Below are 23,644 nucleotides of genomic sequence, written 5' to 3'. Positions count from 1 at the left end.
GGAATATTTTACAGGGACCGTTAACATACACTAACGTAACTGGCACCATGCCAGTGTTTTACTGGCTCAGTGGAAAATTCTGGGAATCTCCATATCTTGACTAGCAATCTTCTGGTAATATCGAAGTCCAAGTGTCACCAATCAGGAATTGTGCTACAGTGCCTGTTTATTCCAAGAAGGATATGAAACTTTTTTCATTATATGTAAAATAACATGACCGAAAGTAGAAGGAAAAATTAATGTCCTGTCCATCTTTGCGCTATTTGCCCATTTTTCTGGTTGTCTAAAGAAGGACTCCACCAGTCACTAAAGTGCAAAACCCTTTCTACTTTAATGTTTAATAAACAAAACCAAATTAGGAGTGAAGCTGTTCCTTGGTTTCTTCATACAAGGCATTGCATGTATACAAGGTATTCAGATCCCCAGTAAACCAGGAAATATTTTCGCAGCTCCGTCAATGCCTAAAATAAAACCAGCTCCAAGATGTAGGCCAATACATCAGATTTCTCAGTTTTTAACAGAATTGTAATCCATTTTCTTAATGGAGCTTTAAGCGTTTTCAAATCTACGTCTTCCATCAAAATTTGCAATTAAAAGAAAGTATCTTGATAAGTATGTCGTTCTGTATGTTTCCCCTAATTGTAATTAACTAAATAAAAACATTTACTGTTTCACGACTGAGGAAAAGTTGAGAAATTAATTCAGGTTCATTCAAAGGACTCAGCTGGGGAAGGACTTGGACTGAATTGCTCAATGGGAATCAGCCAGAACATTCTGCATCTACTGCAGGTCATGGCTGTAGGAGTCAGAGAAAGGCTTCACATTAATTTAAAAGATTGTTATAGATTAGCAGTGGGATGAAATCTGATTTTAACAGAGAAGTACTTACTGTTAGATGCTAAAATTACCATCCAACTGAAAGGACTTTTCTTGGTTTTTCATTTTCCCATAAAGTAAGCAGCAAAATATTGCATGTGACATAACTGAGGGGGAATAAAATGGAGGTGATAGAAACATTCAGTAGATCAGATTGTAATAATAAAGAGGGATATGTAGAGTTAACATTTTCTACTTTTGGGATAAGTTCCAAGGAGACCAAAAATGGAAGCTCTAAAAATATCCTACTCTGCGCTCAAAGTTATTGATGACAACAGAAACTTAAAAATTGGGTCACAAACAATAAATGCAGACGTGGGTGTAAATATCTGCAGAGGCTTCCAATGTTGGGAAACACTGAGAGATTACCATATACTGTCACAGGATTATATATTTTGACAGGTATATGGATGGGAAAGGTTTAGAGGCTTATGGACCAAATATCGGCACATGGGTCCAGCCAACCATGCCAACTTGGACAGCATGGACTGTTTCCGCACTGCATTGTCCTATCACTCTATGAATAAGAATAGATCATTGAGTCTCACAGACTGTCCCATGGATGATCAATATAGTTGATTCTGTACTCTAGCAGCCCTGTCACACTCTCCATGTCATCATTTAGTTCTTAATCTCGATCCAGACGACCAGTGTTAATTTTCACCCATGGGATTGGCCCAAGGGTGGAGTTGAGTTCAGTGTTGGCCATTCAACCTGCAACGATACGATAGAACTTTATTTATCCCAACAACTAGCCACCTCACCCTGGGTTACACTGCCTGCTTCCGTCGACATCCCAGGATGATCCTCCGTTGGGAGCCTGGCTCCCTGTTCTTCAGACAGCCACATCGGAATCTGAATCAGCTCAGGAAACTGGCTGCTCTCAAACGATGACTTTGACAGCCGTTGAGCCCCTGCCCCCATGCTCATCGGCTGTCAGCATTACTGCCTGTTAGTGAATTACTTTTGATGTTTTATCAGAAGCCTTTTAAAAGTGTTTATAATATTTTTTTAAATTAGAACAATTTTACCTTTGAGCGACTCCAAAAACAATCCACTTGCTAAAGATCAATTAAAATTCAAACTTACAAATGATTAATAAATAACCCTGACAAACTCCCATAGCAATGAATGCCTCACTCTAACTATCCTGCTTTTGCCAGGCATGAGATAGCAATGGCTCTCAGGGCAGATTTCCCAACCCAAACAATGGAAAGCTTGTGAAAATTCTTAGTGCCCTGCTTACTCCAGGAGAGGTCCATTAGACAGTGCGGCTACAGACAGCAGTCATTCATGGTGCAGAAGGTGCTGTCAGATTAAACCAGCAGCAATGCTGGAAACCAGGGCTCTTGCAGAGATATCTTGGGGAAAACCCTCCAAATCCTCAGTCCCGGCCACTGGCTGGAAGATCAGCCCCATTCAGCTTCTAATGTGGGGTGAGAGGAATGCTATTCAATCTGTAATATTTTAATTATTACCACTCCACAGTTTTAAAATTTGTCTTTACCAAAATACATACCATCATTTTGAACATTGTCAAAACTCTCAGTTCAATGATGAAAGCAACAAGCAAGCAAATGGCATTGTGACTGCTCCAAACTGGATTAAACATTTCAGGAGGCTCTGAGTAACAAGAACAATGCCCCATTTTGTTCAATCAGAAAGTCCACACAGACAAAAATGGGCTGAACAGTCTCCTTCTGTGCTGCAACAGTCTATGTTCTTAAGCTTCTAAAGTGGAGATTGAACACTTGGCACTTTGGGCCACAGACAAGGTACCACTATTGGTTCCAACTTCTCAGCAGGTATTGTACAGAGAACAGGATCTTAGAAGGTTAGAGACCCGGGTTCAATCACCATCTCGGGTGTAATCTGCATGGAGTTTGCATAGTTTCCCTTTGACTGCGTTGTGTTTCCCCTGGATACTCTGGTTTCCTACCACATCATAAAGTCCTGTGGGTTTTATTGGTTAATTGGTCACTGTAAATTGACCCTAGTTTGTCAGGGCATGGAGTCGAGAATAAGAAAATGAGATGAATTTAGAATTAGTGTAACTGAGTAGTTGGCGAGTGAGGACTCGCTGAGACAAAGGATCCGTTTCCGAGCTGTATCTCTCTATGACTCTACGTAGGATGTGCAGCACCATAAGTATATCCAGCCCTTTGGGCCACGCCACTGAACCCTCTATGTCGTGTATCTATGACGTGTCCAGGTTGATGCGTTGGTGGAATGGGCCACTGGAGGCCCCACAGTGGCCAAGTGCGCAGATCAGACACACGCTGCAGTGGTATGGAGCAGCAGAGCAGTTTTGGAGGGTATCAACAACAAGGTTGGCACAGACATGATGAGCCAAAGGTCCCATTCCTGTGCTCTGCTGAAATTACTCAACCGGTCAGGCAGCATTTGTGAAGAGAGAACCACCAATGTTTCAAGTCAGTAATTTCTACCCACAACTGGAGTTCTGTGCTACTTCCTTTCCACAATTGTAATCTGATCTACTAAAGTGCCTATAATAGAGCATTTGCAAAGTGGCAGACATCAAATGAAAGCCAGACGCTTCAAGGGTGTTCAAAAATAAAGGTGATCACCAAATTGTTGTGCTTCACATAAGCAGTCTAGATGTACAATGCTAAAATTGGCCAAAAGCTTAAAAATCAACAAATCTTACAATGTTTATTTCAAAACAGTAAATGCTGGTGTTCCTTGTTTTGTCAAAGTTTGGCATTCCAACAAAGCAAGGCTGAGAAAGACACATGCACAAAGAATCAACCAATCCAGATTTGGCAACAAAGCAGTCTATTTTTACTTTCCCGTAAATGATGCGACAAGATCAGAAAGAACTTCCTGAAGTGAGAGAGAACGAAAAACCCCCCGTTAATCAAACAAATTCAAATGCAAATTGTTGCTACTTAAGAACTTTATCCTGAGACTTGTAATCCTCCACCCACATCACTAGACCACCGTATGTCGCTCTGCTTTCACCAGAAGGACTGTTTGGGGCTGTGGCTAATGTGGTTATGAGAATCAAAGCAATGACAAAATATACGGACACTGGGAAGGGAAAGTTTGCTTTTTACACATCTGTATGTTGGAGAACAGCTAATACTGAAGACCTGGCTTTGAGACAAATAATGAGTTGAAATTGTTATTTCTGGCCAGTACTCCTTTTTTTTGTTTAAATGGGCTGTCCATTTTTATTATTTAAATGGAACAGGAATAAATATTTCTAGTGCCTGTGGTCTGGTTCTCCTCCAGGTTTAAAGGCCACACATACTTAGGGATTCCAAATCCCAATCTACCTTTGGTTTGCAAACTGTAGCCTCTCTGCTTATCGCTAAGAAATTAAGCATTTAGTTAATTAACACCCAGCTACCTGCCCAACCCTGCACCCCTTAATAACACACACAGCAGTAACTTGTAGCCAGTTTATCTTTAGATTTTTCCTCGGTTCCAGGGACTTTCCAGTACTTCTTGTTCTGATACAGAGATTGGAATAAACTAATAAATTACTTTGATGTTGAAGAAGCAGCCACCCTGCAATACAAACAGCAAATGTGGCTGCTATTGAGAGCAGTACAACTTGTTATTCATTAACATTGCTACCACATATCTTGCTTCAAACAGGGGAATCAGCCTTCTGGCGAATGGTGTTACTATGGTGTAAAACCCAGATTATGGTAACAGTCCCACCAGTGAGGGAAGTTGAAGGCAACAGATAATGTTAACTCAGCAGGTCAGACAGCATCCCTGGAGAACATGGATAGGTGACATTTTGGGTTGAGACCTTCAGAAGAATGGTCTCAACCCAAAATGTCACCTATTCACATTCTCCAGGAATGCTGCCTGACGTTCTGAATTACTCCAGCACTTTGTGTCCTTTTATGTATTAACCAACATCCACAGTTATTTGTCTCCAGATAATGTTAAATGTCTGTCCTTATCATCAGTTGATAATACTAATTAACATTAATATGTGACAACAAACAAACCCAAAAGGTAAAATTGTTTTGAATATTGTAACTATGCAGCTTTCTGGACATTAAAACAGAATTTTCCCTGAAATATTTCAGTTTCAATTGCAAATTATGATTCAATTCCAAAACGACTCCAGTAAATAGCAGAGTTATATTTAAACCAGCTCAAGAATTAATGCATAATCAAAATGTACCTTGATGTCTGTCAACAGTCTGTAATATTTTCCCCATACACTCCATTAATTACCTTTGGTTTGCACTTGACCCAAGTGAGCAAGTGAAGTGAACAGAGCAGAAGCTGCGAGGATGATGGTTCCCTTACAGGGGTTCTTGCAGTCACAAAGCTAATGTTATGATAGATATGAACCATTTTTTTTAAACTAAATACTCCAGTTCGGGCTGACGAACCATACATCCAATGATACTTGTGCAGGAAGGAACTGCAGATGCTGGTTTGGATCAAAGCAAAAGTCCTTTCATTCACAATTTTTTAAATGGAAATAAGTTCTGAAGGGATGTCAAACATCAACAGCAGGCTAATAAATATTGATTAACTGGACTCTGCCTTCCTGGACAAACAAAAAGACTGAAAAAATGAAAGGAACTCTTTCGGGCTCTCGAGAATTCATCACCACATTCAATCAGCGTGGCCACTTGGCCACTTCAAAGGTCAACAGTTAGCAGTAGTCTAGCCAGGGACTCGTCCTCTGGTCTTAAAGAAGGAATAGAAGTCCTTGGCATGAAAGTCGTTTTCACCAGATAACTATATATCCTACAGTAAAAATTATTATTGGTCCAATAGAAATAATATAAAACAGAAGAAGAAAGTGGAAATGCTGAAAAGAGAGAATGAAGAATGGAGTGGATTCTTGGCACATCTAATTAAACAGGCTAGACACAAAATGCTGGAGTAACTCAGCGGGTCAGGCAGCATCTCATAGAAAAAATTTAAAAATAGGTGCAGGAGTAGGCCATTCAATATGATCATGGCTGAAGAAGGGTCTCGACCCGAAACGTCGCCTATTTCCTTCGCTCCATAGATGCTGCCTCACCCGCTGAGTTTCTCCAGCATTTTTGTCTATCTAAAATCAGTACCTCGTTCCTGCTTTTTCCCCCAATATCCCCTGATTCCTTTAGCCCTAAGAGCTAAATCTAACTTTCTCTTGAGAAAAAGGATAGGTGACATTTTGGGTCAGGAGCCTTCGTAAGTCTAGGTGTCATTTTGGGTCGGTACCTTTCTTCAGACTCCAGCACTTCAGTTACTCCAGCATTTTCTATCTATTGAGTTACTCCAGCACTTTATGTCTATCGAGATGCTGCCTGATCCGCTGAGTTACTCCAGCATTTTGTGTCCATCCTTGGTATAAACCAGCATCTGCAGTTCTTTATTTCGGCATCATAAAATAGGCTGTCAGATTATAAGACCATTATGAGTGAGAGGAGATGCAAATTCTAACCTAGTGCATTACATTCAGTCCTCACAATGTCATCTCTGCTATATCAGAGAAATCAAATGCAGCTTGGGTGTTTTCCAATTAAGTGTATGCAATCAATGCCCACATTGTGGTCCCTCACAATGAGAGTTCCCCTCATCAGTTGGGAATAATGATGCCAGCACTGATAATATGACAGCAAGTTGATCCAATGAATGGAATACAAAATTATTCAAAACAATTATTCTGTCTCTAAACATCAAAAACAGTTCTTGATTGGATAACTGCTTTGCCTTCTGACTTCTTTTCATTTCCTCAAGTTGGCCCCGTGTTTTCCAGTTGCCTGCCTCTTTAATTCTTCACCATATTGCTGCCCTTGCTCTCCATGTTGCTACTACTATGCGTAGTGTAAGTTTGAGAAATAGCCCCTCATCTTCCTCCCAGGCACGTTTATAACCTTGCAACTTCAGATCGAGTTTAACAATTTCAGGCAATAACCATATAACAATTACAGCACGGAAACAGGCCATCTCGACCCTTCTAGTCCGTGCCGAACACGTATTCTCCCCTAGTCCCATATACATGCGCTCAGACCATAACCCTCCATTCCTTTCCCGTCCATATAACTATCCAATTTATTTTTAAATGATAAAAACGAACCTGCCTCCACCACCTTCACTGGAAGCTCATTCCACACAGCCACCACTCTCTGAGTAAAGAAGTTCCCCCTCATGTTACCCCTAAACTTCTGTCCCTTAATTCTCGTCATGTCCCCTTGTTTGAATCTTCCCTACTCTCAGTGGGAAAAGCTTATCCACGTCAACTCTGTCTATCCCTCTCATCATTTTAAAGACCTCTATCAAGTCCCCCCTTAACCTTCTGCGCTCCAAAGAATAAAGCCCTAACTTGTTCAACCTTTCTCTGTAACTTAGTTGCTGAACCCCAGGCAACATTCTAGTAAATCTCCTCTGTACTCTCTCTATTTTGTTGACATCCTTCCTATAATTAGGCGACCAAAATTGTACCCCATACTCCAGAATTGGCCTCACCAATGCCTTGTACAATTTTAACATTACATCCCAACTTCTATAGTCAATGCTCTGATTTATAAAGGTCAGCACACCAAAAGCTTTCTTTACCACCCTATCTACATGAGATTCCACTTTCAGTGAACTGTGCACAGTTATTCCCAGATCCCTCTATTCACCTGCATTCTTCAATTCCCTACCATTTACCATGTACGTCCTATTTTGATTTGTCCTGCCAAGATGTAGCACCTCACACTTATCAGCATTAAACTCCATCTGCCATCTTTCAGTCCACTCTTCCAACTGGCATAAATCTCTCTGTAGACTTTGAAAATCTACTTCATTATCCACAACCCCACCTATCTTAGTATCATCTGCATACTTACTAATCCAATTTACCACACCATCATCCAGATCATTGATGTACATGACAAACAACAGTGGACCCAACACAGATCCCTGTGGCACCCCACTAGTCACTGGCCTCCAACCTGACAAACAACCATCCACCATTACTCTCTGGCATCTTCCAATCTTGTGTTATTTTAAAAAAAGTGGTGGACCTTTATACCAATTTGTCTCTGTATTATATAGTTCCAACTGCTGGTTACAGTAATTGGTACCTTGACAACTTTGGTGGGCAGACAGTCTTTTTTCTTTCCACTTCTCCCTCTCTGCAAGTTGCACTTTTCTAGTACTGATGATGGATCCATCACCCAAAAGGCACAAGAGATTGCAGACGCTGGAATCTTGAGCAGCAACAAAGCGCTGTAGGAACTCAGCAGGCCAGGCAGCATCAGTGGAGGGAAACAGACAAACAATGTTTTGGATTGGGACCTTTCTTCAGCACTTAGTTTTTACCTAAAACAGATTGATTGATTTTCTTTATTGCCTCAGGAAAGCTGCGTTATATAATGTATACTTCCAACATTTTGTTCTTCTTGGTTTAGTTTATTAGTTCAGTTTAGTTTAGTTTAGCGATACAGTGTGGAAACAGGCTCTTTGGGTCACTGATTTCATGCCGACCAACAATCACCCCCATACACTAGTTCTATCCTACACTCTAGGTACAATTTAGAGAAGCTAATTAACCTACAAACTCGCACATCTTTGGAATGTGGGAGGAAATTGAGCACCCGGAGAAAACCCACACGGTCACAGGGAGAACGTACAAACTCTGTGCAGACAGCACCCATAGTCAAGATTGAACCCAGGTCTCTGACATTTTAAGGCAGCAACTCTACCGCTGTGCCCCTAATGCTGCCTTTGTTTCAGCAGAAATGTCTTCATTTATCAGATAATCCTTTAACCTAAATGTGAGTTAACTATCTTCGCAGACACCTGGTACAAGTTACCTGGTACTAATATCCGCTATTATACAAAATAGCAGTGCAGCTAGTATAATTGATGTCTCAAAGTACCAGAGACACAGTTTCAATCCTGAACCCAGGTACGGTCTGTGTGGAGCTTGCACATTCTCCGTGACCCAGTGAATATCCTCCGGGTGCTCCATTTTTCTTCCACATCCCAAAGCAATCTATAAATTGCCCCCACATGTCAGGAGTAGATGAGAAAGTGTGATAACATAGAACTTGTGTGAACGTGTGATTGATGGTTGATGTGGACTTGGAGGGCCGAAGGGCCTGTTTCCATCTGTATCACGAAACTAAACTAAAGTAAAATAACTTGATTTCAAAGATTGCCTGAAGTACCTTTACAGAAAACTTTCCTGAGCTCAACTGTGCTGGACTGGATACCATGAATGTAACCATATAAAACACCATTGAACCATTGATAACTAGACTCAACTGTCCTAGACTGGGTAGGATGACGGAAAATCAGCCCTTGGCTGCTATTCAGTGAATTTCTGATAGATTGTACGAGTCAATACACTGAACTCATCTGAAAATGGATTCTCCACATAATTCTCAGGTCACACAAGTGAGCTGCTTTTCAGACAAAACAGCATCCTTGTAACTAAGCAACAGTATGAAAAGACACCTGAATAGGAGGAGGAAAAATACTCGATTATGAGGGGTGTTGATAAAGAAACATAATATTAAGATAAATGGTATTTTGGGGGGGTTTTGTTAACCAGACACAGAGCGCTGAAATGAATAGAAAGCTTGGCTAAGCCTTCTTGTTATACAATACAGATTTCATTTTAAATGATGGAAAGACTCACACAAGTCGGTATAAGAGTCTGCCCTTTTACAATTACTTTGGAACTTTTATTGCTAATGTTTCCATGACGCCCACTAAAGAATGTCAGTCGCCTAGATTTGAAGGAATGGTTCAAACAATTGTTGACGAAAGAGTTAAAAAAAAAATCTCTCATTCACGAGAGCAGTCATTCATTAAAAGTAGCAAAGTGGGTGGGTTATTGGAGGCAGGGAGCGGTCAGTTTTTGCATCGAGGTCAAAACGAGACTGTGGTTGCTATTGTTAGGGATTACTGATGTGTGAATGGATAACGACAAGACCCAATGAATAATCAGCTACATAAGGGTTTCAGGACCTTTACCGCTCAACCCAAAATATCCAAGGTCCTGCATAAAACTCCATAGACAAATTGAATTTGGTTTTGGGAGGCGGTAGTGATGTTCTGAGAGATGATAGAAGTAGCGAGAGGACCTTGAGACTCTAAGTAGCATTAAGAATAAAAATAAGCTACCTTTGACATGCAAAAAAGATCCAGAGTCCCTTCATATGTCAACTAGGCAAGAAAACAGATGTTGGGAGGGGAAAGATTAGGAATGGGTGATGAAAAGCCTGGTCGTAAATATAGGTCTTGAGGCAACCTTTAAAAAGAAATGCAGAGAAGAGAGGATTAAGAAAGGGGCCCTGTATAAAAAAGAGATTAAATATAGGAATCAGATCTAGACCAAACTACTTAAAATATATGTTCCAAAAAGTAATTTTCAAATGTGTTGATCTTTTAAAATTACTTAAAGCATAATTTACTGAATGCATTTTAAAAGATACTTTCAGAGGCAACACATCCTTTCAGTTTTATTGCTTCTTCAGTCATTAATATTTAACGTTCCGTTCAATGAAAAGCAATCACTAAATTCAAAATAAACCAACTGGAGCTAAACCTTTTCAAATTCTTTCATATTCTACAAGGATAGGGATCCGGCCCCAAACCCCCCTCCTTCTCCTCACCTTTCACCCCATCACTGCATTAGCATTCAACAAGTCATCATTACCTCCCAGGTCCTCCAATTATCAGCATGTCAGGAGGGTTGTGGCTTTGCTGTAATTACAGTATGTTTTTGGGTGCCTTGGCAAAGAGGCAAACTGCAGAACTCCATCACAGGCAGTTTTCTGAATTGAGGCAACTCAAGAACTAGTCACCAAGAACTAATAGAGAATCCCAGCAGTGGAAGAGTAATTCAATGCATGCTAACCACCCATTTCTCTGCCTTCTACTGCATGACTGAAGTTAATAACACATCTGCTGATGCTCAATGTATTTCATGACACTCAATGTCCATGGAGTTGTTGGCAATTTACAAAGGGAACTTGCTGGCTGAGTTTTTACTTTAGCTGCAATGGTGCCGAGATATTTCCCAATGGTCATTATTTTTCTGGCCTTGATCAAATGCCCAACTCTTGCAAGGACAGGAAAAGAGAAGGCCTAACATATGGCGGTTAGTGGTGAATTGATGAATTTTGCCTTTCCATAGATGGTTGCTGTCAGGCCTCATTTCCAGGGTCTGATTCTCTGTCATTGGGTGGCTCATCAGGTGTCCTTTATTGATGGAGATGTAGGCATTGCTGGCTAGACCAGCATTTATGATCTGTCTTGAACTGCCCTGAACAGAGTGGGTTGATGTAGAACGTGGTGGCTGCTTAATGCTCTGGATAAGCATTATACAACCACCAAAATGGTAGGAGACGTGGGAATAAAGTGGGACTGCAGAAGTGAGAACATTTGCCAAACCAGATCTTCACGAGTGGTTTAGTATACATGAGGGGCCTCATGACACAGCCATGCTCCAACACTCTAATATTCCAAGGCTTTTTATCAGTTTGCAATTATAATCTACTTAGATCCTCAAAGTCTCTATGACTAACATTTTCCTTAACTCCCCAGGTCCTCCACCTATCCCCAACCCACATTAATTTGGCAGTAATATGCCTCTAGACAAAGTTAACTTTCCCCATCCACATATGCATCTAAATGTGTTGCTGGACAGACAAGGCTCTTAAAAGTAGATGATTTCACAAACTGCTGCAGGGCAGATCAAAGGATTATATAACAGTAATTACCAGCATGACAAGACAGTTAATCAATAAATATTATCCTGCCAAACTAATTTAGACCAAACGAATTGTGGCCAAATTGCTGAAAGAGTAACAGACTTGCAGGTTGTTAACTAAATATCAGTCTGAAGTTAAAACAGTTTGTTACCATTTTCTTAATTGGGAGATTATGCTGTATCTTTAACCCCCTGCCATCAAAAGGTGTTTGCTATATAGTGTAGTTACTATTTTCTAGTCGCCTTATTACACCATCAAGTGATACAGATGTTTTACTTAATCCATCAGGGGTGCCAATATGCTGATTATTACTCGTACAATTAATGAATTATTATCAGTGATTTATTATTTTCAGAAATCTCAAGTTACCAATTACATGATTTCCACGAATGCCCAGAAGAAACACAAATAAAACTAATAGGCATCTTTCCCCTACGGATCGATCCACATTATTGATTCCTTTCAGATTGCCAATAAGTTACCATTTGCTCTGAGTGATTGACTAATGTTATTTCGTCTCAATTGGTTTCACAGCTTGTTTCAAAACAATACTAGAATACGTAGGTTAAACCTTTGTTTGCTACACTTATGTAAAACGTCCTTCATTATGGATTTTAATTAAACTGGTTTGTTCAATAACGGGTTTGGGCTATAATGTACAGGGTTCTAAACATGATCATGATGGTATTTCTGTTTGCAATCACTTAAAAGTAGGTGAACGAATGTTCATCCCAGCTGAAAGGACTTAACATCAGTCACAACATGTACCATTAAATCTTGCATGTTATAATGTCCAGATCTAGATGCCAGTATACAGAAGCACAGTTCTTTAACTACAAGTTATACCTTCCACTTCCCTGCCCAATAACAGTATTAAGGACTTGCAGGTTAGGAACACACATCAGGGGCAAGCAGCAACGTTTTGTAAAGAGTCAGCAAACATTTGTGGTGATACCACGAGTTGCTATGGCATCAAACGATAGGCCAAAGTTATGAAAAGGATGTTCAATAGACAGAATGAAAAGTAAGAGTTCAGCCATATTCAAAAGGTGGTGCCTGGAACCTGGTGCCTTATGGCACTGCCAGGGGCGATGGTTCGAGGCTGATACGATAGTGACAATTAAGAGACATTTTGATAGGCAGGGAAGTGAGATATATGGATTATATGCAGGTCAATAAAATTTGGTCTTGGCATCATGTTCGGCACAGACGTTGTGGGCTGAAGGGCCTGTTCCTGTACTATACTCTGCATCAAGGAGGACAAAGGTAGCAGGCACGTGGGAACACCACCACCTGCACGTTCCCCTCCAGGCTGCATATCTTACAGATTTTTAAATATTTTGCCATTCCTTTGTCATCTCCGAGTCACGGTGGGAATGCCTTCATTGTAAGGACTGTAGCTCAATATCAACTTTCAATGGGCAATTAGGATGGGAATTAAATGCCGGCCTTGTCAGTGATACCCAAATCCTCAAAAAATGAATTTAAAAATATGCAGACTAAACCCGTGGAAAATTATTTGGTAAATAAAATTGATACCTGTGTATATATCCAATATCATTTCACATATTAAAATAAATGAAGGCTAATTTGATGATATTTCAAGCATAATGGAATTCACATTATCAACTCCTAATTCACATTATGGGAGTCAAGCATAAATATTCCAGTAGTAATATAAACCCTACCTCTTTTACTGAAATGGTTGAAATATAGTTAAACTTGGCTGTAATATTCCACACTCAATGAAGCTCACAGGCTTTAACTGGTTCTGAGCCGGTGGACGAGCTGCCATTAGAAATCATTGGAATCCTTCTTTACAAAAACAGACCTTAACCATCGTTATTACCACTGGTTTGTGTGAAATGTGTGAATCAGGTGCATGTGGAAGACTAGGCTACAATTTGATGGCACATGTGCTCAAACTACCTGCTCAGTGAAGTACACATGAACAATGGACTGATAGAATTGTCCCAAAGGGGACCAGTTATAAAGAGGTAGCAAAAAGACATAGTGAGAGGGTGGAAACAGTGTGGGAGAAACCCAGCACAAAATAAATTAATTGCATTGCAATAACCATTTCTGGACCCTGCTGAGCCAATGTCGATGATCATAACACCTTTTCCATCAAATATTGACCAAGTTTCTCAATTATCAAATATTATTACCTTGCAAGAGGTTTCACAAAAAAGACTGCATTGAGAAAAATTCCATAAAACCTGTTTTCCAGTGTTTCCTGCAATGTAATTTACATTTTCCTGAAAATGCACAGTCTTCTTTCTTTGCCACAGGCATCAAGATCAGTCATCATACGACTCTTTGATGTGCTCACTGGATCTGTTAAGGCCTGCCCTAATAAGAAAACACCTCCAATCTGGTAACAAAACATGCTCTAACGCAGCTTTTCTTTACAAAAGGGAAGTTCACAGCCGCCATCAATGACTTATCTTCACCGGTGCATGTCCAACACCTGGACAGTTGTTATGGCTAACTGACTGCTAATGAGTCTAATTAGCCCATGAGGGTAGGGGCCGGCAGTGAAACCTAATTAAAACCTGGGTGTACAGAACAAGGCCAGACCTACTGTTGAAAATTATGCTTGTTTTCTTGTCAACAAGAAGTTGGACACTAGTCATTAGCAAAATGACATGGAGTTGCTGGTAATTAAGAACTTGAAAGGAAAGTTTGACTAAACATAAGACTTTATACATACAGTGTGGAAACAGGCCATTCGGCCTAAGAGTCCGTGCCTACCAGCGATCACCCCATACACTTGCACTATCCTACACACTAGAAACATTTTACAATTTGCAGAAGCCAATTAACCTATAAAACGACAAGTCTCTGGAGTGTGGGAGGAAACCGGAGCACCCAGAGAAAACCCACACAGTCAAAGGGAGAATGCACAAACTCCATACCGACAGCAACCATAGTCAGGATCAAACCCGGGTCTCTGGCACTGTCAGGCAGCAACTCTACCGCCCTAAATTATGACTAATTACTCTAGAACTTTAATAATAAATAATCAATAGAAACCAGGGGCTTTAAAACACATCCCCTTTCTTTAGCCTTGCGGAATAACTGGTTAAAACCAGTGACTGACAATTGACACAAGAGAGTGGATTTAATGCAAAGTCTGAGGGCATTAATATTACCAATGATCTGACGTGGACCAAACAAATTGATGCGCCAGCCATACCAACGTGCCCTACTTCCCCTGATGAGACTGAGGAAATTTGGCATGTTTCCAATGACTTACGAACTTCTACAGATGCACCAGAGAAAGCATACTGTTGGGTTGCATCACAGCTTGGTTTGCAAAAAGGTCTAACCAAGGCCGCAAGAAATTGCAGAGTTGTGGATGTAGCCCAGTTCATCACACAGACCTCTCAGAACCTCAGAAGGTCTCTCGGAGCCTCAGAAGGTCTATGTGGCCGGGCTGGAGGTGGTTGGGCCCCAAAGGAGCAATCTATTTCTCCCCCAGGCCATTTCTAAGCCTGGCATGCAGTTGCTAGACAAGGCATAGGTCAGTCATGGCAAGAATATTCCTTGGAAGTTTCCTGAAAAATATGATTCTGATGACGACCATCTATTTCTTTCATATCATAAATTGGAAATACCTGTATGCTAAATAAAACTTTACACCAAAGATCCTTGAGCGGAGCTATAGGATCTTTGCTTTACACTGAACCTCGCTACATGTGACAATAATAAATCTAATCCCTAAACCTATACCCCTATACCCGTAGTTCCCCGACAATCCTAGACTACAGGACTGGGGTCATTTTAGATTAATTAATTTCAGACATGCATAGAGGCAGCTGCAGGACAAAACATGTGTGATTTTCTCCCGAATTAAGGGGAAAGAAATGGATAGACAGAGACAGACAATGACAATGACATTTTTCCTGATGTTATTTAATAATCATGAATGAGAAATTTGCGGGTTACATAAATCGTACCTGGAAATATGCCCAAGGAATTTACCCCAAGATCTTTCAGGGTCATGGCCACAGGCTTCCTTTGGTGCTCCAAAAGAAGCAGGGCCCCAGACGGGGGTCCAGGCACAGCTGGAGGTCTGGACACAGGGAGCCCACAGCTGGGGGGGTCTGCATACAGGGGCTCCCTATCAGGGAGGTCTGGGTGCAGAGGACCTACAGTTGGGGATCCAGATACAGGGGGCCATCTCCAGTGGTCTTGGCACAGGGGACCCACAGCTGGGTGTGTGGGCACAGGAAGCTCACAGCTGGTCCGGGTACAGTCTGCCCTGTCGGGGGGGGGGGGGGGGGGGGGGGGGGGGGGGGGGGTCTATGTACGGAAGACCCATAGAGAGGCATCTAGCCATAGAGGGCCCTCTCGGGCGGTCTTGGTGCAGGGGCTCCACAGCTGGGGGTGGGGGACAGGAGCTCACAGCTGGGGGTCTAGCACAGTGGGTCTACAGCTGGGGGCCCAGGGACAGGGGACTCACAGCAGGGGGCCCAGGTACGGGGTCCTATCAGGGAGTATCAGGTACAGGTGGAGGGGTCCAGGTACAGGGAGCCAACAATGGGGGTCTGGTCACCAGATCCACACACATGGGTCCCCATCTAGGGATCTGGATACAGGGATTCGCACCCAGAAAGTCCACAGCTAGGGGTCCCGACACAGGGGACCCCAATTGAGGATCCAAGCGCAGGGATCAACAGCTAGGGGCCAGGCACAGGAGGCCCAAATTCAGATCAAAGCCTGACTTTGTGTTCCCACGAAACATAGCAGATAAATAGAACTATGCAAAGACCATTCAACCCTTGCCTAATTTGGTCACAATGACCTTTTAGAATATACAGCCCTTGGTGGCTTTGCCAAATCTTCACTGTAGGAATCCTAAACAATTCCTGCTCTCCCCTCATGGCTTTTGCTTTAGATGGCTCTCTTTCTCCAGTAGATCACCACTCTTGTCATGCAAGCTGCCCTGGTATCTTTCTCAACTGCATCCCCGAGGCAAGGCAATCAATGAGTCTGAAGAAGGATCTCGACCCAAAACGTCACCTATTCCTTTTCCCCAGAGATGCTACCTAGCCAGCTGAAATACTCCAGCTTTTTGTGTCTGCCTTAGGTTTAAACCAGCAGCTGCAGTTTCTTCCTACACATTTTGAATGCTCCAACAACCCTCTCATCAAAATATATTTCTCCCAAGGTCTCACCTCACTACCTTTGCCAAAAAATTTAAACCAATGCTCTCTCATTGTCGACCCCCCAGTCAAATGACCATCATCATTTTGAACAATGTAATAAAATGGAAAGATGGAGGAAAGAACTGTAGATGCTGGTTTCAAATGGAAACATGTTTATTCCTGGAGTGATATAAGAATTGCCTAAGTAGTAGTAGGAATATTTCAAAAGTTCATAAATCTTTCCAAGAATGGAATGTCTTTGCTGGGAATGAACAGATTGTTTTGTACAAAAAATGTCCCGTTGCTGTAGTGACGACCGAACAAACTTAACACCTGACAGGAACTCCTAGAAACAGTGCTCACTGCTCATCACACACTTACTTGAGCAATGTATGCACACTCCACTCGTTGCCTATCCTGCTTCAATCTTGGTATTCTCTGGATCTGTCACAAAACCAGGAGTGGAGTATGGAATAGCAAAAAGCAAGACTACAGCTTGGAGTCAAGACAAGGATAGGTTTACCCCCCTTTTGAGAATAATCTCTCTGAACATACCACAGAGTAAAGCAGAAATGGAGATTACCAAACATGGAACTCTTTGATGTCTCTGGTTTGTAAACTTTAAGTAGAAAATAAAAATAAATATAATTTTCTACGAAAGGGCAAAGGAACGTGACACAGTTTCATTTGAAACAGCAGCAGCAGCAATGCTTAAATCTTGTTCACCCATTAGTACATTGCTATCATTATTTTCAACATCATTTATAAAGGGTCAATAAATAATAAACTACTTTTCTTCCAAACTTCCATCTTTCAAATATTACAAGACTTTGCTCGGTTATTTCTTGTCCACTGCTGTTTTTAAACTTCTTTCAATAATAAGTAATTATTGTATTATTCAACTACATATTTACAGCAAAGTAAATACATATTTGTTTCAATTATACTGGTGGATTTTCCTTCATAAGAGTGCTATTTTTGCAATGTTAACTGATGCTAGTTTCTTGCATCATATAGCTTTGTGTCTTGGACATTTAAATTCGGCTAACACCTACAGTCTTTTGCAAGGTTTGTGTCCTGCAGAAAAGGGGTTGATATGTCTGGGGTGAGAATTTAGACTGAGATTTTGTCTGGAGGCGCACAGCACGGTCGAGTAACTTTGAAGTGAACTCCAAAATTATAATAGTGAACACTGCCTCTTATAACCAACACATCCCGAGCAAAGTCACCACTGCTCTCCCAGCTGCTCACTTAGAAGGAGGTTTAAAAACATGCAAGAAGGGAAACAACATAGTCTAATGATATCATTGAAGGGAAACTAAAACAAGGGTTTGAAGAGCCAATGAACATCTGCTAGCTATGAGCAGCTGGCCTGATTCCTAGATCAACTCCAAAGACCACCAACAGATCAAAGGTGTAACATTTCATCATTTTCTCATCCACCAATACCGCTGCCCCCACCCTATCTCTCCATCTGAAAAACAAATTTTTGAAGTGTATTTATCACCAGCAAAGCAGCATCATTTTGTTATATTTTTCGACAATAACATCAAATAACCTTGCGTAGTATCTCAGAAAACCACAATAGATGTATAGTATGTTCCAGAGGGTCTCATAATGTTTTTAATCGTTTTAAGAAAGTGCTTTCTACAGTAGATTTCATCTCAGAGAATAGACTCCACGCTGTTTTTTTTCAGTGTATTTTCATTTGCAGAAAAATACTAAAATTGTCTCCAGATGTCCTTGGATCCTAAGCTTGCCTGGTTTTGTTTTCCTTTCATGGTATATTATACTGTTTTATTACTTGCCCCTCGTGCAGGGCAGCTCACAAACCACCTGCTGTCAGAAAATTTTACTTCAAACCAATCCTGTAAAGCGAAATGGCTCTGGAACCTCCAGCCCGTCACAAAAGTGGCTACTGAGTTTCCTGAAATTCCCTCACCTTTCCAAGAGTAGAAGCTCAGATTTTGTTCACTGTAAAAAGCAACTCTTCACTGACAAAACAATTGGCGACAAACTTGGGGAAACTGAGGGGAGCACAGTGCTGCAATGTTGGCACCACATTAAAAAATGTCCATGCAAATGGGCTGGATTGTAAAAGCCATTGCATCAAAGCCTGGAGGGCATTCTATTCTTGACTATTAGAGATATCCTTTGTGTGTGTGTGTGTGTGTGTGTGTGTGTGTGTGTGTGTGTGTGTGTGTGTGTGTGTGTGTGTGTGTGTGTGTGTGTGTGTGTGTGTGTGTGTGTGTGTGTGTGTGTGTGTGTGTGTGTGTGTGTGTGTGTGTGTGTGTGTGTGTGTGTGTGTGTGTGTGAGCATTTTCCACACATTTTCTCATATCCAAAATCCAAGTATGGAGAGGTTAAAGTGCTTGAAACATACATGCAAGACTAAAACTAAAATGAACACAGCCACTTAACTTGTCTAATCTGTAAAAGATGGCAACGTTTTCCAAGTATTATAAAAAATGTTGTGCTCTATAAACAGACTGTATGGAAACTGTGGAGCGTCTAATCACAATGAATCTCCTGAGCCTTGTTTATGGTCAGTCTGAGGAAATGTGGGTAGACACATCTGGGTGTAAAGACGGAAATAAAAGTCAGGTGGTTTTCATGACGCGAGGTCAAACTTCATGTGTCATTGCCGTGTTTATTGTAACAGATGCATATTTGTAAGAAAGCCCATTTAAGATAATTGCTGAATTTAGGATAATTGGGAAAAAGTGGCAGAGGTAAGATTAGGAGGTTTTTTTTAAAAAACACAACATGTTGTTGTAATCTGAGTACTTTTCAATCTTCAAACTTTTCAATCTCGTTCCATTCTGAACAGGCAATGGGAGCAGATTGCCAACGTGACTTCAAAGAGAAATTTAAACAAAGCACTTGAAAAGAAAATGATATAAAGCAATGGAGAAAGACAAGGCGTTAAGTCTGAAGAAGGGTCTCGACCCAAAATGTCGCCTATTCCTTCGCTCCATAGATGCTGCATCACCCACTGAGTTTCTCCAGCTTTTTTGTCTACCCAAGACTAGTAAGGCAGCACTTTTCAAAGAAATAGTACAATGGGCTACATGGCCTCCTTCTATGATGCATGACACAATGGTAGTGATGTACAATGCAATGGCAAAACAAATCTCATGAAATCACAACATGCCAAAGCATTCTTTAGATCCAGCAAAGATCAGGCATAGAAATGGGTCTTTTGGCTCACAAACACATTCCAATCTCCACATATGAGTCATAAAGCCATAGTCATACAACACAGAAACAGGCCATTTGGCCCAAATGCCCATTCTGACTAAGATGAACCTGCCTGCGATGGGCCCATATCCCTCCATGTAACTCCAATCTATGTAACTGCCCAAATGTATTTTTTTAATGCTGTTATAGTACCTGCTCTGGCAGCTCATTCCATATACCCCTCAGGAAAATTTCCCCCTCAGATTCTTATCTAATCTGTCCTCAATCACGTTAAACATTTGGCTTCTCTCCTTGATTTCCCTCCTCTGAGTAAAAGATTTTGTGCAGTCACTCAATCTATTCTCCTCATAATTTTATACACCTCTATAAGATTACCCTGAGCCACGTCTGCTTTATTTCAATCCTACCCTGCTCAACCTCTCCTCAAGTCGCTCAGGTCCTAAAGTCCTGACACCATCCTCGTAAGTCTGCTCTGCATTCTTTGCAGCTTTTCAACATCCTTCCTATAGCAAGATGGACGAAACTGAACACAGTACTCCAAATGCACCCTCACCAACGTCTTATACAACAGTAACATGACATCCTAACTTTTATACTCAATTCCCGGACTGACAAAGGCCTTCTTGGAAAGTCTTCTTGGCCACCCTATCCGCCGGTGGTGCCACTTTCAGAGAACAAATGCACTCCTTGATCCCTCTGTTCTACAACATTCCTCAGGTCCCTGCCATTCACTGTGAAGTTCCTTCCCAGGTGTGAATTCCCAAAATGCAACACCTTGCATTTACATGCATTAAACTCCATTAAGCATACATTCTTCAGCCCACTTGCCTAACTGATCAACATTTTTTGCTAAACATCTTTGCCAGCTACGATACCACCCAGTTTAGCGTAATTGCAAAATTACTAATCAGGCTTTGTACATTCTCATCCAAATCACTGATATAAACTACAAACAACAATGGGCAATTCCCTATCCGGCTGGCTAGCTCTTCTTGGATCCCATGTGATCCAAACTTCCAGAGTAGTTTGCCATGCAGGACCCTATCAAATGCTTTGCTAAGGTCCATATAAACAACGTCTATGGCCTTAACCTCATCAACCTCTTTGGTTACTTCTTCAAAAAACTCAATCAGACATGTAAGACATGATGTCCCATGGACAAAACCATGCTGCCTTTCCCTAATCAGCCCTTCTCCGTCCATATGCATATATATCTCACCCCTCAGAATACTCTCCATATGTGCTTCAGACTTCACCTCTCACGTGGACACTAGGGCCAATAAACATTGCCCATTGATAAAGCAAACTGAAATGGCACGCAGTCAAAAGAACATGCAAACTCCACATTCCTTTGCAGCTCAGGTTAGAAACCACATCACTGGAGCTAAAGGACAGTTGCTCTGCTCACTAACTACGCTATGGTGCCACCAACTGTCATAAGTTTTGGCATAGATTTCTTATAGGTACATATAAAATCCTTAAAGGATAAGACAGGCTAGATGCAGGAAAAATGTTCTCGATGTTGGGCGAGTCCAGAACCAGGGGTCACAGTTTAAGAATATGTGGTAGGCCATTTAGGACTGAGATGAGGAAAAACTTCTTCATCCAGAGAGTTGTGAATCTGTGGAATTCTCTGCCACAGAAGGCAGTGGAGGCCAATTCAGTGGATGTTTTCATGAGAGAGTTAGATTTAGCTCTTAGGGCTAAAGGAATTAAGGGATATGGGGAAAAAGTAGGAATGGGGTACTGACTTTAGATGATCAGCAATTATCATATTGAATGGCGGTGCTGGCTCGAAGGGCCAAATGGCCTACTCCTGCATCTATTTTTCTATGTTTCTATAAGGAAGACAGCATCATAGAAAAGTATTACCTACTGAGTTAATGGTGATGGGGCCCTGGCCATTTTAACACGGTACAAAAACGTGAATGAAACTATGAGGCACTGTCCCATGCCACCAGTAAGTGTGAGATATGGAACTGACACCTGATCTGGTCTGTTCCCCCATTTTGTCCATTCACAAATGAGATTCCCAGTGCTAACTTGGGAAAGAACCATCAGAAACGTCACCTATTGTCTGAAGAAGAGTCTCGAGCCAAAGCGTCACCCATTCCTTCTCTCCAGAGATGCTGGCTACTGCGCTGAGTTACTACAGTATTTTGTGTCTATCTTCAGTTTAAACCAGCATCTGCAGTTCCTTCCTACACACTTCCCTAAAGCTCAGCTGATTGACGGTCCCAGTTTCCATTCCAGAACTACACCAAGTTAGTCAAGCACAGGCAAGGCAGAGACATTACAACCACTGTCCATAACTGGGGTAGGAAGGATATCAGAGATTCTTTCCATCCTGAACACAGGGAGGAATAAATAGACACAAAGGCCACCATTTCCAGCAGTCGTTGCTTGAGTAGATGTCAGCTGAAGACAGGATACGCATTACTGGGGAATCTGGACAATTAAACTGTTACACTCAACTCACACTCTCCTGGAAGATTTTAGAAGACTCGGCCAGGTATGTCCCAAAGTCAACCCACCCTCCTCCCCCTCCCGCTCATGATCAACTGCCTGAGAGGCTCGAGAAAATGTTGCTTCCATTAGCTCAGGTCAAATGATGTGTGAAATGTATTGCGCAGTGAAAGAAGTATCTGGCTGTGTAAAGCTCTAGTATCTTTGGTGTAAAGGGCTGGAGCTGCAAATGAGCTTGTTCTTAATGCAGCAAAGAAGTCATGCAATGCATGATCTTTAGATCTCACATTGTGCTTCACAGCCAAATACTTTTGAAGGGTAGTCACTATTGTAATGGAACATCCTTAAACCTTGGCAATAACTGGCCATAGTTTAGCCAGCCTGTTATTTAGAAATTCCCTTGCTTTAGCTTCTCCAGCAAGCACACAGCAGTTCCTGGTTTACTCCCCGGGGGTTGATTTTTCTCACACTATCATCATGACGTCCTTTTAACTGAGGTCGCTGATGCTTCAACATCTAACCTATCTTTGGCATGGATCAAATAAAGCTGGTGTGTGCGTGAGTGTGCATGTACGTGTGTGTGTGTGCGTGTGTGTGTGTGTGTGTGCGTGTCATATGCGTGTGTGTGTCTTTTTCTTTGTGTGTCTGTATCTTTCTCTGTTCATGTGTCTGCTTTTTTCTCCTGTGCGCCTCTGCTAGTATGCACGTGTCTTTCTCTTTGTGTATGCGTGTGTCGCAAATCAAATGAAATTAAACATTAAAATCCTGTCAAACTCTAAACGTGGATCTTCTGATAAGTAGGACAGTGGCTGCTTTTGAACAAAAAAACATTGAGCAGGCAGACTAAAGATTAGAAGATCCTCCCTCGTCCTCTTAGAAACATCAGCTGTACACATGAAGGGCAGTTGCACATCGCTCCTATTTTTCAGCAAGCAGTATGCCTTCAAAGTAAATAAAAACTATCTCTCCCCCCCCCCTCCCCCAACCCTTCCACCCTGACCTCCACAGAAGACAATTTGAGACACTCATTAACATCATTTTTACATAGCTTGAGTAATTCATGTTAAACTAAGTTTTAATGGCTTCCAACAGAATTGTTTCTCACAGTCTCCTACATCAAAGGCCGGTTGTTCTCTCCGAGCTATGTAAGAAATGTGTCAAGTGCTGTCAACATGAAGGAAGAAGCCTCACTTGACAAGCTTTGTATCTGAGAATGAAACAACTTCATCCCACACCATTATACGTGCC

General features: G+C 41.5%; 1 protein-coding gene across 4 annotated transcripts in view; it reads right to left on the bottom strand.

Annotated features, from left to right (window-relative positions):
- Nucleotides 1–23,644, bottom strand: part of nhs (NHS actin remodeling regulator) — a 350,753-nt gene that overhangs the window by 296,747 nt on the left and 30,362 nt on the right. The gene's annotated exons all lie outside the window — the stretch shown is intronic.

This window comes from Amblyraja radiata, chromosome 14 (genome assembly GCF_010909765.2).
Source record: "Amblyraja radiata isolate CabotCenter1 chromosome 14, sAmbRad1.1.pri, whole genome shotgun sequence".
In the NCBI taxonomy this organism is placed as follows: domain Eukaryota; kingdom Metazoa; phylum Chordata; class Chondrichthyes; order Rajiformes; family Rajidae; genus Amblyraja; species Amblyraja radiata.
The sequence above is the reverse complement of the archived record's forward strand: the minus strand, read 5'-3'. Positions and strand labels throughout refer to the sequence as shown.